Source organism: Vanellus vanellus, assembly GCF_965231255.1.
Source record: "Vanellus vanellus genome assembly, chromosome: 3".
Lineage (NCBI taxonomy): Eukaryota > Metazoa > Chordata > Aves > Charadriiformes > Charadriidae > Vanellus > Vanellus vanellus.
This window is the reverse complement of record NC_138907.1, coordinates 122,811,459-122,822,909: the sequence shown is the minus strand read 5'-3', so window position 1 is coordinate 122,822,909 and position 11,451 is coordinate 122,811,459.

Genomic DNA, 11,451 nt, shown 5'->3' with positions numbered 1-11,451 from the left:
CGGGTGCACTATTTGTCATCTTGCTTTCGCAGCGCAGGCGTGGGTGGCTTGTGCCAGCACAGATGCTCTCCTTATGCCAGTCCAGTTGGAGAAACACCTGGAAACAGCTCTCCCGCCTTCGTCCATCTGCGTTATACCAAGCTAAGCAGCCTTCCCTCTGCCTCAGCTGCCTCTTGTAGCCAATAAATCCTGTATTGTTTTTTGCACAGTCCAGCATGAACAGCACAGATGGAGCAACTATACTGGAATACGCATGGCTTTTAGTCAAGAGGAATAAATTATAATGGTATACTATGGCTAGGACAGGCATAAGTATATCTTCCAAAAAAAAAAAAAAAAGACCTCCTTCTCCCCTTATCTTCTTTGCCATCCAAAATAATCATCCTGCCCAAATGCCTGTGCAGAACTGGCTTGGGCTCGCAAAAGAATTTTTAAGAGCTCCATCTTTCAATTTTCAATTTTCACCTATCTGACATGGGGCGAAACATGAGCACCGCAAAGCTCGTGTGTTTTTTTCCGTTGACACTTTTCAGAGTGTTACCATGTTTTGAAGTGGTTTGTACTGAAGAAAAATGAGTGTCAAATACAGGGAGCGGCAACAAGCCCACTGTCAGAGCAGAGCCACCTTCACAGGATTTCCCAAATGTTTTGCCTTTATTCTGCATTTTGTGTGAATGTTCGAGCTTCTCATTTCTTTTACTTTTTATTTTTCTTTTCTTAGAAAAAAATAAAGCAGACGACAAGGTTTGAAAGCAGAGAACACGCCGAGTGCTTCAGAGAGTTTTTCTAATGATGCTTGTCAGGTCCTTCATCTGGAGCTGCTCGGCTTGACAGCCTGTGAACTCCCGTTTCTTTAACCAAAGCCCTGAAAACACGATATTCTGCTTAAACTGCCCCAACCCTTTAAACTACTCTAACTCTTTATAGCTATTTAAGCTGCTTAAGATTCAGCTACAGTTCAGATCAAGTCAGACGCTGAAGGATTGCAGAGTAGCCAAACGCTATAAACTCGCCTGGCTTTGAAATGATCTCAAAATTGAAAATGTTTCAACTGGTAGTATTTAAATATTCATTGCTCTAAATCTAAGAAATTTGCTTCTAAATAGGATTGAATTATGAGTCTCAAAGAGATTTGCAGCACAAAGCCCCATTTGCAGGGAGCCTGAGTAGCAGTTTTAAAGTTATTAACTTCTGCAGTTAGGAAATGCCTCCTTAAGTGGCATCTTTAACAAATGCTTCACAAAATTGCCTTCACCGATCAAAAAAATACAGATGCAATTAATTTGTCTTGAATTTTAAACCTCATTGACATCAACAAAATGAGCTGTATTTTACCTCCCTGGTTCCCACTACCCAAGCTGAGTGCAAAATCTGGCAGTGACATAAAATCGGTACGGCTCGATGTTTTTGTACTCGTTTGCTCAGATTCATGAAACCAGTTGTGATGGGGATGTGCAATCGCACACGCAGGCAGGCACAAACCCAAAACCGTTGCTGGGGTGAGATGGAGCAAGCCCAATCCCAGGCACAAGGAGGGTTGTTTTAAAGTTATGAGCATCATGTGGGCCACCCTTTAAAATTGCAACGGCCCGAGCAGTTACGTGCATCAATATGATGCTGTGCTGGTGGGTTTGTGCCAGTTTTTAGCCCACCATAAAAGGGGTCAGAAGAGGTGACACCAGTCCAGGTGAGGAGCAGATGCCTCCAGTGCACAAGATTCAATGCGTTTGTGGCCAAGTTTCTTTCCTGCCGAAAGAACAGGACGTGATTTTCCTGGCTGAAATAGGGCGAGACCTTGTTGGGTCACCTCTCCTGCCTCCTCCTGGCCACGGAAATGAGTTAAATATCAAACTCCTCAGCCAAACTGATTAACCAGCTCCAACGCTGCTGAGAGCCGCTGGGGTGGAAGGAGTGGAAAAATTGCGCAGTTGTGGAATGTGATGCAGAGATGTGCTGGGCACTGAGCTCATCCAAAACACCCAGTAAAACCCTGTGAGGACCCCGGTCTGCAAGCTGGGGGCTGGTGGAGAGCCTGCTCGCTGCGGCAATGGGGACAGGTGACCTCTAAAGCACCGCGTGTCCCAGGAGAGCCACATGGTGCTTGATGGTACTTCCCAGCTGATAGCAAGTGCAGGTCCTTGGCATGGGACTTGAGCACCTACATCCCACAACGAGATCCTACAAGTCCTGCTCAACCCTTTGATCAGAAATTACAGAATCATAGAATGTTTTGGATTGGAAGGGACCTTTAAAGGCCATCTAGTCCAACCCCTCTGCAATGGACAGGGACATCTTCAACTAGATCAGGTTGCTCAGAGCCCCATCCAACCTGACCTGGAATGTTTCCAGGGATGGGGCATCTACCACCTCTCTGGGCAACACGTGCCAGTGTTTCACCACCTTCATTGTAAAAAATTTCTTCCTTATATCTAGTCTAAATCTACCCTCTTTTAGTTTAAAGCCATTACCCCTTGTCCTATCTCAACAGGCCCTGCTAAAAAGGGCCACATAATTTCCTCAAACTCCAGCCTGAAATTGATGCCCAGGCTGGCACCAGTCATGGCAGTGTTGGGCATCACATATTGGGGCACAAGGACCATCACTGATCTATAATGACAAATTTCACGTGCTTTAGTGGTGCCCGTCATGAAGGTTTCCCAGAGCTCGAGGATGGGTGGTCTATGGCACGCTGCAGTGAGGATTATGTTAAACAGGATTTCAGTGTGGTAACGTCAGCTTGCCAAAGGCTCCAAAAAACAGCAAGCACAGGGAAATCACTGCTTACTCTGGTCAAAATATGCATTTCTTTTTATCTTCAGAAAAATGTCTCCTCTGGAAGGAAATGGCTGCATATTTAGAGGTGGGCGGTGGTAAGACGCCAACATTTCAGCACCGAAAATTACACCTTGTGCTTTTAAACAGAGACTTGGGGAACGATGAGAATGAATGACGCAGAGAACGGGTACTGCAAGCTTTAATGTCCCACTCCGGCCACTTCCCTCCCTCCTGCTGGAGCTACCAGTGGGGAGCACCTGGCCTGCCTCCAAAAAACACGTGCAATTTATTGCTCCGATAGCAAAGGCTGGACTGTGAGCCCTACCATCACCCTCTGAGCAGCGGGGCGTAAATCCGTGCCGCTCACTGTGGGACTACCACCGTGGTGGGGCAGCTCTTGGTGGGCATCATGCTGTCACCTTCAGCCTGGAGGAGGTTTGGGGCCACCGAGCAGCACTCACACCTCTTGCATCCTCATCCAAGAAATGCTAATTGTGCGGAGCTTGCTTGAGCCTCAGCTCTATAATTAGCAGTGCTGCGTCAGCGTGCATTGGTGCCGCAGTATTAATCTCGCAGCTCGTTTTGCAGGAGCTGCTGGGACTCCAGACAAATGGGGTTATTTCGGGTGACTTGTCTGTCACGCAGTTTCTCCGGGTCCATCCATCCCCGCTGAGCACAGGTTTGCCCTGTAATGGCAGCTTTGTTTCTTTGAAGAGACTATCCAATTAGTCTGATTGGGAAACACACATAGAGTTTGAAATACAGTCCTGTGGGCTTCATACTGAGACCTCAGTGGGTGACACTTGAGAAAGGAGCTGGGACCTGGCACGGGGACTCAGGCCCAGCCCTGGGGCATCACAGAACCACAGAATGGTTGGGGTTGGAAGGGACCTCTGGAGATCATCCAGCCTAACCCACCCCTTCCAGAGCAGGGGCACCTACAGCAGTTGCACAGGACAGCGTCCAGGCGGGTTTGGAATGTCTCCAGAGTGGGAGACTCCCCCACCTCTCTGGGCAGCCTGTGCCAGTGCTCTGCCACCCTCACAGGAAAGAAGATCCTGCTCATGTTTAGATGGAACTTCCTATATTCAAGTTTGTGCCCGTTACCTCTTGTCCTGTCAGTGGGAACCACTGAAAAAAGACCCAAGTGCCTCAGCCTTTCCTCATAAGAAAGATGCTCCAGTCCCCTGATCATCTTTGTAGCCCTTTGATGTACCATCATCAGTCCCCAGGGCAAGCATTAGAGGCGTTAATCCCAAAGGAAAGGTTTGCTGCCCTCAGGGGAAGATTTTTCACCCCTTCAAACACCCAAACCCCAAACTGGAGGGGCGAGTCCCCCGTGGCTCCTGTACATTGGGGCAAGTGTGCCAAAACCAGTGAAGCTGAACGCCAGTTCAGGATGCAAGCCAGATGCTGTATCACTCTTCCACAGATACACATGTATTAATTTAAAATCTGGCATGCCGTCCCAGTTTGGTTCCTCCAGAGGGGTCTCAAATGGGCCAGAGCACCTGTGGCTCGGGATGTCAGGCTCAGATCGAGCCCCGCATGGCCATCTGTGGCAGCAAAGCCCGTTGGCATTATTCATCCACAGGGATCATGTACAGGAGTGCATCACCTTGGAGGTGGACGCAGGAAAACATCCCCCCAGCCTTTCCCACCCCACATCCTTCAACACTGAGGTCCTCCAGGGATGCTGCTGTAGGACACAGAACAGGGGAAAGAAGAGTAAAACAGAGGGAGTGGGAAAGGATATTAAAGAGGGGAAAATTCAGTGTGAGGTGCAGAAAACAGAGGTTACTTTTATTTTTCCCATCCAAACAGCTTTTTTCTGCCCTCCAACGTGGAATTGCTCAGGTATCCTAAGGGCACAATGAGCTTCTTCCATAGCACGTGCCCATGCTTGTGAGTTCAAAGATTATGTCTGCTGGTGACCTGCCAGGATTTGGTCCCTGCCGGACCAGCTTTTATTTTCCTGCTGGATCCAGAAAACGTCATAGCTTTGTCTCTTTGGCACTGCATCCCGCACTCTCATGGCACCACCGAGTAGCTGCAGTTACCGAGTGAGTGTCACCCCCGATTTATGTCACCATAGGAGGGAGAAGAGCCAGGACTATTACGTGTTTATTGTATTAGTGGCCCTATTTCTAGGCTAAGAGCAAGACCAAGGCATGTTTTGCAGAAGCCTGTGTGCTTTATCCCAGGCAACAAATCCTGACTCAGCCTGTTACATAAATTATTTATCACAATCACGGAAAGTTAGAGGAGAGGAAGACTGAATTAGTCCAGACAAGATGGTTGATGGAAGTGAAATGAAAGCATAAGCAAATGCAGAGCCATGGTGAAGGCTCCTGATTTCACAAACTGGGCATCACCAGAGCCTGGCTGCAAATGCCACCAGTGTGAGGATCATCCCTGGCATCTCCTGGGTTTGGCCCAGGAGAGCTCACACACTTCCAAAGGTCTCCTGTGCAGTGATCAGGGTGGGGGGACAGGGACATCACCTTGTCTGTGGGGGGAATTTGGACAGGGCCACCCCATGTAAGAGGGTAAGAGTTAATGTTTTGGCTGAGGTCACACCATACTAGCTGGCCCTGGTGGTGTTGAGTTTACTCACCATCTCAAAGGCATTAGGAATAAACAACAGAACTGCAAAGAACTAAAGTAACCGGGGTTTCCTGGCAGCAAGGTCCCTCCCCTAGATGTCCACAATGGGAGGGGAGAGGAGAGAAGTCAGGAGCCAAACACATCGAATATCGAAGAGCTGCAGGCAGGAAGACCCACCCTGCCACGCAGAAATGTGGGGCTCAAGATGAATCCAAGTGCAGCCTCAAAACCAGGACAGGCACTTAATGACTCAATGAATATTTAATTTCTTAAATTTCCACCCATTGCCCCAAGTCAGACAAAAGCAGGGAGGAAATCTGGAGGGAAGCTGCAAGAAGATCCCTGAGGTTAGTGCAGAGGTGGATGTTATTTCATTAGAATGGCAGAATCATAGAATAGTTTAGTTTGGAAGGGACCTTGAAGATCATCGAGTTCCCTATGAGCAGGGACACCTCCCACTAGACCAGGTTGCTCAAAGCCCCATCCAACCTGGCCTTGAATACCTCCAGGGATGGAGCTTCCACAGCTTGTCTGGGCAACCTGTTCCAGTGCCTCACCACCCTCAAAGTGAAAAATTTCTTCTTAATATCTAATCTAAATCTCCCCTCTTCCAGTTTGAAGCCATTCCTCCTCATCCTATCACTACATACCCTTGTAAAATGTCCTTCCCCCGCTCTCCTGTAGGCCCCCTTCAGGTACTGGAAGGCCACAGTAAGGTCTTCCCGGAGCCTTCTCTTCTCCAGGTGGAAGATGCAACATGTCCTGATGGCACGTGGCTGTCTTCATGCATTGAAGGTACCGAGGATGACCCTGAGGTCTGGAGCAGCAGTAGCAGCACCAGCCACAGCTCTGATTTCCCACACTGCGGCTGGGCTGAGCTGGAAGGGATCCAATGTGGAAGGATGGACTCACTCATCCAAGGAAAAGGGGCTCTGGCTTGTGGTTTCTGCCGGGTTTAGCTGTGGCAAGTGGGGAGATGCCTGCCTCCTTCTCCCACCTCTGCTACAGGGGTGATAATATCCAGCGAGGGAGAGGAGATGCTTGAGGATGGGAACCCCTTAAATAATGGAATCATAGAATGGTTTAGGTTGGAAAGGACCTTGAAGATCATCGAGTTCCAACCCCCCTGCCATAGGCAGGGACACCTCCCACTAGACCAGGTTGCTCAAATGACCAGGCTTGAGTCAAAACCTTGAGAAAACCTGATTTCCTGAGTCCAGAAGGAGAAAGAAAGGAGAGGGAATGGGATCACGGCCTTCAAATACCTCCAGGAGGGAACCAAGGGGCAGACAGAGAAGGATAAACATCAGGCAGGGAAAATATTTAATTTAGCTAAAGGACCATATGACACTAGAGCAAAACAGGATTATCTGTCCATGGATACATTTAATTCGAGGAAACCTTCCAGCTATTAGAGCAGAAAAAAGCAGAGGTGAAAAAAAAAAAAAGAGGAAAAAAAAAAGAGGAAAAAAAAAAGATAGCTGTTTTCAGGGTTAAATGTCATTTTAAAAAAGAAAGTTTCATAAGATGGCAACAACAAGGGTGGGGGAAAGGGTTGATGCCCCATCCTGACACCTCCTTTAGGTGGTCTGACTGTGGCTGCGCTGGTTAATTCATCTTTACTCTCCAGACTGTTGAACTTTTTGAGTGGTCCCCATGCCTGATTTTGGCCCAGGCCAACTCGCAGGCTGCCAACCAGCTCCATCCAGATGGTGGACAGCAGGCGGATCCTCCTCCCCTGCACGGGGGCTTGGAGGTGACCCCCATCCTGGAGGCTGAGAGAGGGCCAGGCCATCCTCTTCCCATCTCTGCCAGTCCTTGCTCCTCCGTCCTCCCGCTGCAGAAACGATGGCCAAATACAGGGGAGGACGTCATCCTTGGGAAAGGAAAAAAAGGAGAAAAAAACACAAAAGGAGGGGGAAAAAAATGGTATTACTCAGCTGAAATCTTTATTTGCGATGTTGCATTTCAACAGCTTTAATTCCCTTTCCTCCCTTGAGGGAACCCCAATGAGAAAGTTTTCACCGCTCATGGCCAGCTGTCATTTACAGCTGCGGATCCCCTGGACATGTGGAATTGCTTCGCTTGCAAAGCCAAGAGCTCTGCTCACCCATTTCGTGTCTTTCTTCCATCGACCGCCTGTACGGGCAACACCGCCATGCCATGCCCTTGCACGGGGCAGAGACAAGGAGCACCCCGCTCTGGGGAGACAGGACAGGCAGGGGCAAAAGGCAGGAGCGAGTGGTTTTCTTGGGGGGAAACAGGGACAGAGGATGGAGGACAGGGCCGTTGGCTCAGCTCCGGAGCCAGACCTTCCTCCCAGCTGCACATGGCAAGGTGGGGCAAGAGGTAGGCAGACGGTCTAACCAGGGAGCCAGTACGGCCATAGATTTGTTTCCAGCTCAAAAACTAGTTTAATGGGCAAATTAATTAATGGAAAGCATGTTTTGAGAACAGTGTCTCCAACCGTCCCTGTTTGCTGGGGCTGAGCACTTTGAACCCCGTATCTTACCCATACGTTCCTCGATGGAGGCTGGTGTGGGGTCTAACGGGGCAAGTCTTTTTTCTGAATTTCACCCTGAGTTTATCAGTGTGCTGATGTGGATTTTCATCTCCGTCCTTCAAGTTTCCCCACCCGTAAAATGACAATAACGCTGCCAGCCTCAGCTGTAAGGCCCCCAGAGCTCCGCTCACTGGGAGGTCTGTAAGACAACTAGGACAACTAGTTATTCTTATATTAAATTAATATTATCAGTAAAAGAGAAGCAGCAGTTACCATGAAAAGCACGCATCAGCTGATGGAAGCACCCTGGAAGATCAATGATTCAATCTAATCCTTGCCAAGTATCAGCCTGGAGAGATCTGAGCTGCCAGAAACCAAGCCAGGCAAGATGAATGTCCTGCCCACAGCCCCGCTTTCCTGCTGCGCCTGGTAGGGTAGGTCCTGCCAGAAGATCCCGCGCCCAGAAATGCATTTTGAGACCAACATGTCTGCAGAGGAACTCATTTCCTTCAAATTAAATTAAAGCAAAGTTAATCTCATCCACAGTGGGAAAGGAGCAGACAGGTGAAGCTGGTGTCGTAGCCAAGAGGTCCCTGCAGGGCTTGGAGGAGAAATGGGGTGGCAGGAGCACAGAGGTATAAGGGTGCCTGGACCACCGAGCCCTGCAAAGCTCAAGGGCTTGGGGTATGTGCAACAACTGTGAGCTGCCCGAAATACCCACAGCTGCCAAAACAAGCAGGTTCCCCATCGTTCCCCCAGGTCCCTCCGCTCCCAACCACCCTGGCAAGAATGGGGCAATGGCACAAGTTAGAACATAGGAAGTTCCGTTCAAATACACGGAAACACTTCTTTACGGTGAGGGTGACAGAGCACTGGCACAGGCTGCCCAGGGAGGTGGTGGAGTCCCCTTCTCTGGAGATTTTCAAGACCCGCCTGGATGCAGTCCTGAGTAATGTGTTCTGGGCAATCCTGCTTTGGCAGGGGAGTGGGACTAGATGATCTCTAGAGGTCCCTTCCAACTCTGAAAACTCTGTGACTGTGAATACAAGAAAGCAGCTCTGCAGTTTTACTGTGTTAAACTGGCTCAGCTGAAGGGGCGATGGAGATGAGAACTGGTGCACGAGGGAAGGTTGGGCCCTTCAACTGGGAGAGGGGTGGAGAGGGAGGCAGAGCAAACCTTCAGCGTATGTATACTGATTATCTCCACAAATCTGCGTCTACCAGCCTTTGTGCGATGGCAGAAAGGTGCTCCGTAGGATCCAAATAAGGCCATCTGGCATGATTTGGGGATGTCCATGCCGTTTGACTCTCTTAGTCATCCTAGATGGGGTAGTCACCTCCAGGCTGTGGTTGGCAGTGATCTGTGGCCAGAGAGAGCTCCAGCAGCACGCTTGGGAATTGCTGGGAAGCCCAGGCTGGGCCCAGGACCACTCCAACAACACGGAGTTTCATGCAGGGGACCTTTCCCTGAGCCTGTTTCATGTGCTGTGATACATAAACCTGGTTCTCTCATAGCAAAAATGGGGGGGAAAAACCAGAAAATTCTGCCTTTTCTGTGGGTGGTTGCCCAGAGAAGATATGGGTTCTCCATCCCTGGAGATGCTCAAAACTCAACTGAGCACAACCTTGAGCAACCTGGTCTCAGCCTGAGATTCGATTTTGAAGCTGTCCCTGCATTGAAAAGGGGGCTGGACCAGGTGATTTTGAAAGGTCCCTCACAGCTTAAGTTAATTTTATGGTTCTAAATTATCCGTCGTGCAGTGAAGCCCCTTGAAAGAAGCGCAAGCTCACTGCTAATGTCCAAGCTGGTAGGTAGGTAGGAACCCAGAGAAAGCTGTCTTCAAGGAAGGTGAAAATGCTTTCTTCTGCCTCACAGTAATATTCAAGAGTCAAACAATTTTAAATAATAACTTTTTTTTTTTTTTTAGTAGCTTCATTACTTTCCACTGTAATTTACAGGCCCATATATAACTGGGATTGGAAAGGACATCATGGGTCTCCAGCCCAACCTCCTGCTCAAGCAGAGCTAGCTCTGGGGTCAGACCAGGTTGCTCGTGGCTTTATCTGGTTGCAACTTCTCCTTGGAACCTCTCTTTTTTCAACTTAGGGCCTTCATGCAGTTTAATAAAGACCTAAAACTCCTGATGGACAACCTCAAACCTCTCCAAACCTGCTATTGAAGAGGAAGGGAAGAAAACAAGACAACATGTCTGATTCTTACAGTGAAACGGAAGTCTTTCATCTTGGGCACAAGGTGTTTTGAGGTTAAGGATGAGGTGAGCAGAGGAATGACAATGTTTCCAACAATAAAAAGGGTATTTTCCCCTCCTGGCACTGAAGCTGGATCCACGGACCTGCAAAGGTAGAAGATTGACAGAAGAAAACAAGAGGACGCCTGGCCGGGATGTTATTGAGTCATCCTCCTCTGGCTAAGAAGGACCTAAATGTACATCTCCCCCATCCTTGTGATCCTCCCCCATCACCTGCTGTAGGTGACCCTGTTCTGGCAGGGGGTTGGACTAGATGATCTCCAGAGGTCCCTTCCAACCCTGACCATTCTGTGATTCCCTGTGATCTAACAACCCAGTTTTTATACAAAAATTTGGGCAGGAGCCCTGCTTGGCTCAGCTCCCCACCAAGACCTGCTGCCTGTGCAGGGCAGTTTATTCCCACCGTTAGGACTAAAAGGGATCAATCCAAAGGCTCTTCTCCACCTCCACACCTTTACCAGCCATTCCCAGGGCAAGGTTCCCAGACTGGGGACTCGCATGGATCCGGGGAAGAATAACCCAAAGGGAAAGTGCTGTAATTTGTGCATTTTATGTCTATAAATCCCCCACTGTGAGTTTATGCGGGGATTAGCAAGGTTTCAGTCATGCCCTAAGCAAGAAATTTCCTTCTTTAGCATCAGGAAAAAAAACCCAACCAAACAAACAAACAAAAAGAAAAATTAAACAGAAATTAAATAAAAAGAAACAAATAAAACTCGCAGAGTTGCAACATATAAAATTATAAATGTTTTTCCTCCCCAAAAATATCAGAGCAAAGAGTAGCTTCTGCTTTTGAATTACATCACCATTACGGGTTAATCATGCAGCCAAAGCAAATCTGAGAAGCAGAGAGGAACATCTCTAACACCGCTTAAGTGACCCCGGAGCCAGATACTCCAAGAGCATTTTTGGCACCCAAAGAACAGAGAGGAGAGCCTCGTCTGGCTCTAACAGCACCAGATCCGCACAAAGGTTGGTGCAATTTAGGAAACCCCAACAAAATCCCTGCCTGAGCTGCTGGTCAGCATCTTCACCAACAGCTGATCCAATGTTATGCGGATGCTTCTGGTTTAATTATGGGCTTTTTTTCCCTTTACCCGGATTACATTGGTTAAGAAAATGCTTGAGAAAGGGAGGGAAGCTGAAAGGCAAAATTAAATTACAGCAGTAGGAAGGAAACTGTAAACCTCATAAATGCTCACACGGTGAAGAAGCAGCCGTGCCCTAAAGGCTGGTTTGTAAACACCTCAGGGGGTGCCACCACCAGCCATGTACTCGATGAACACATAAATGACG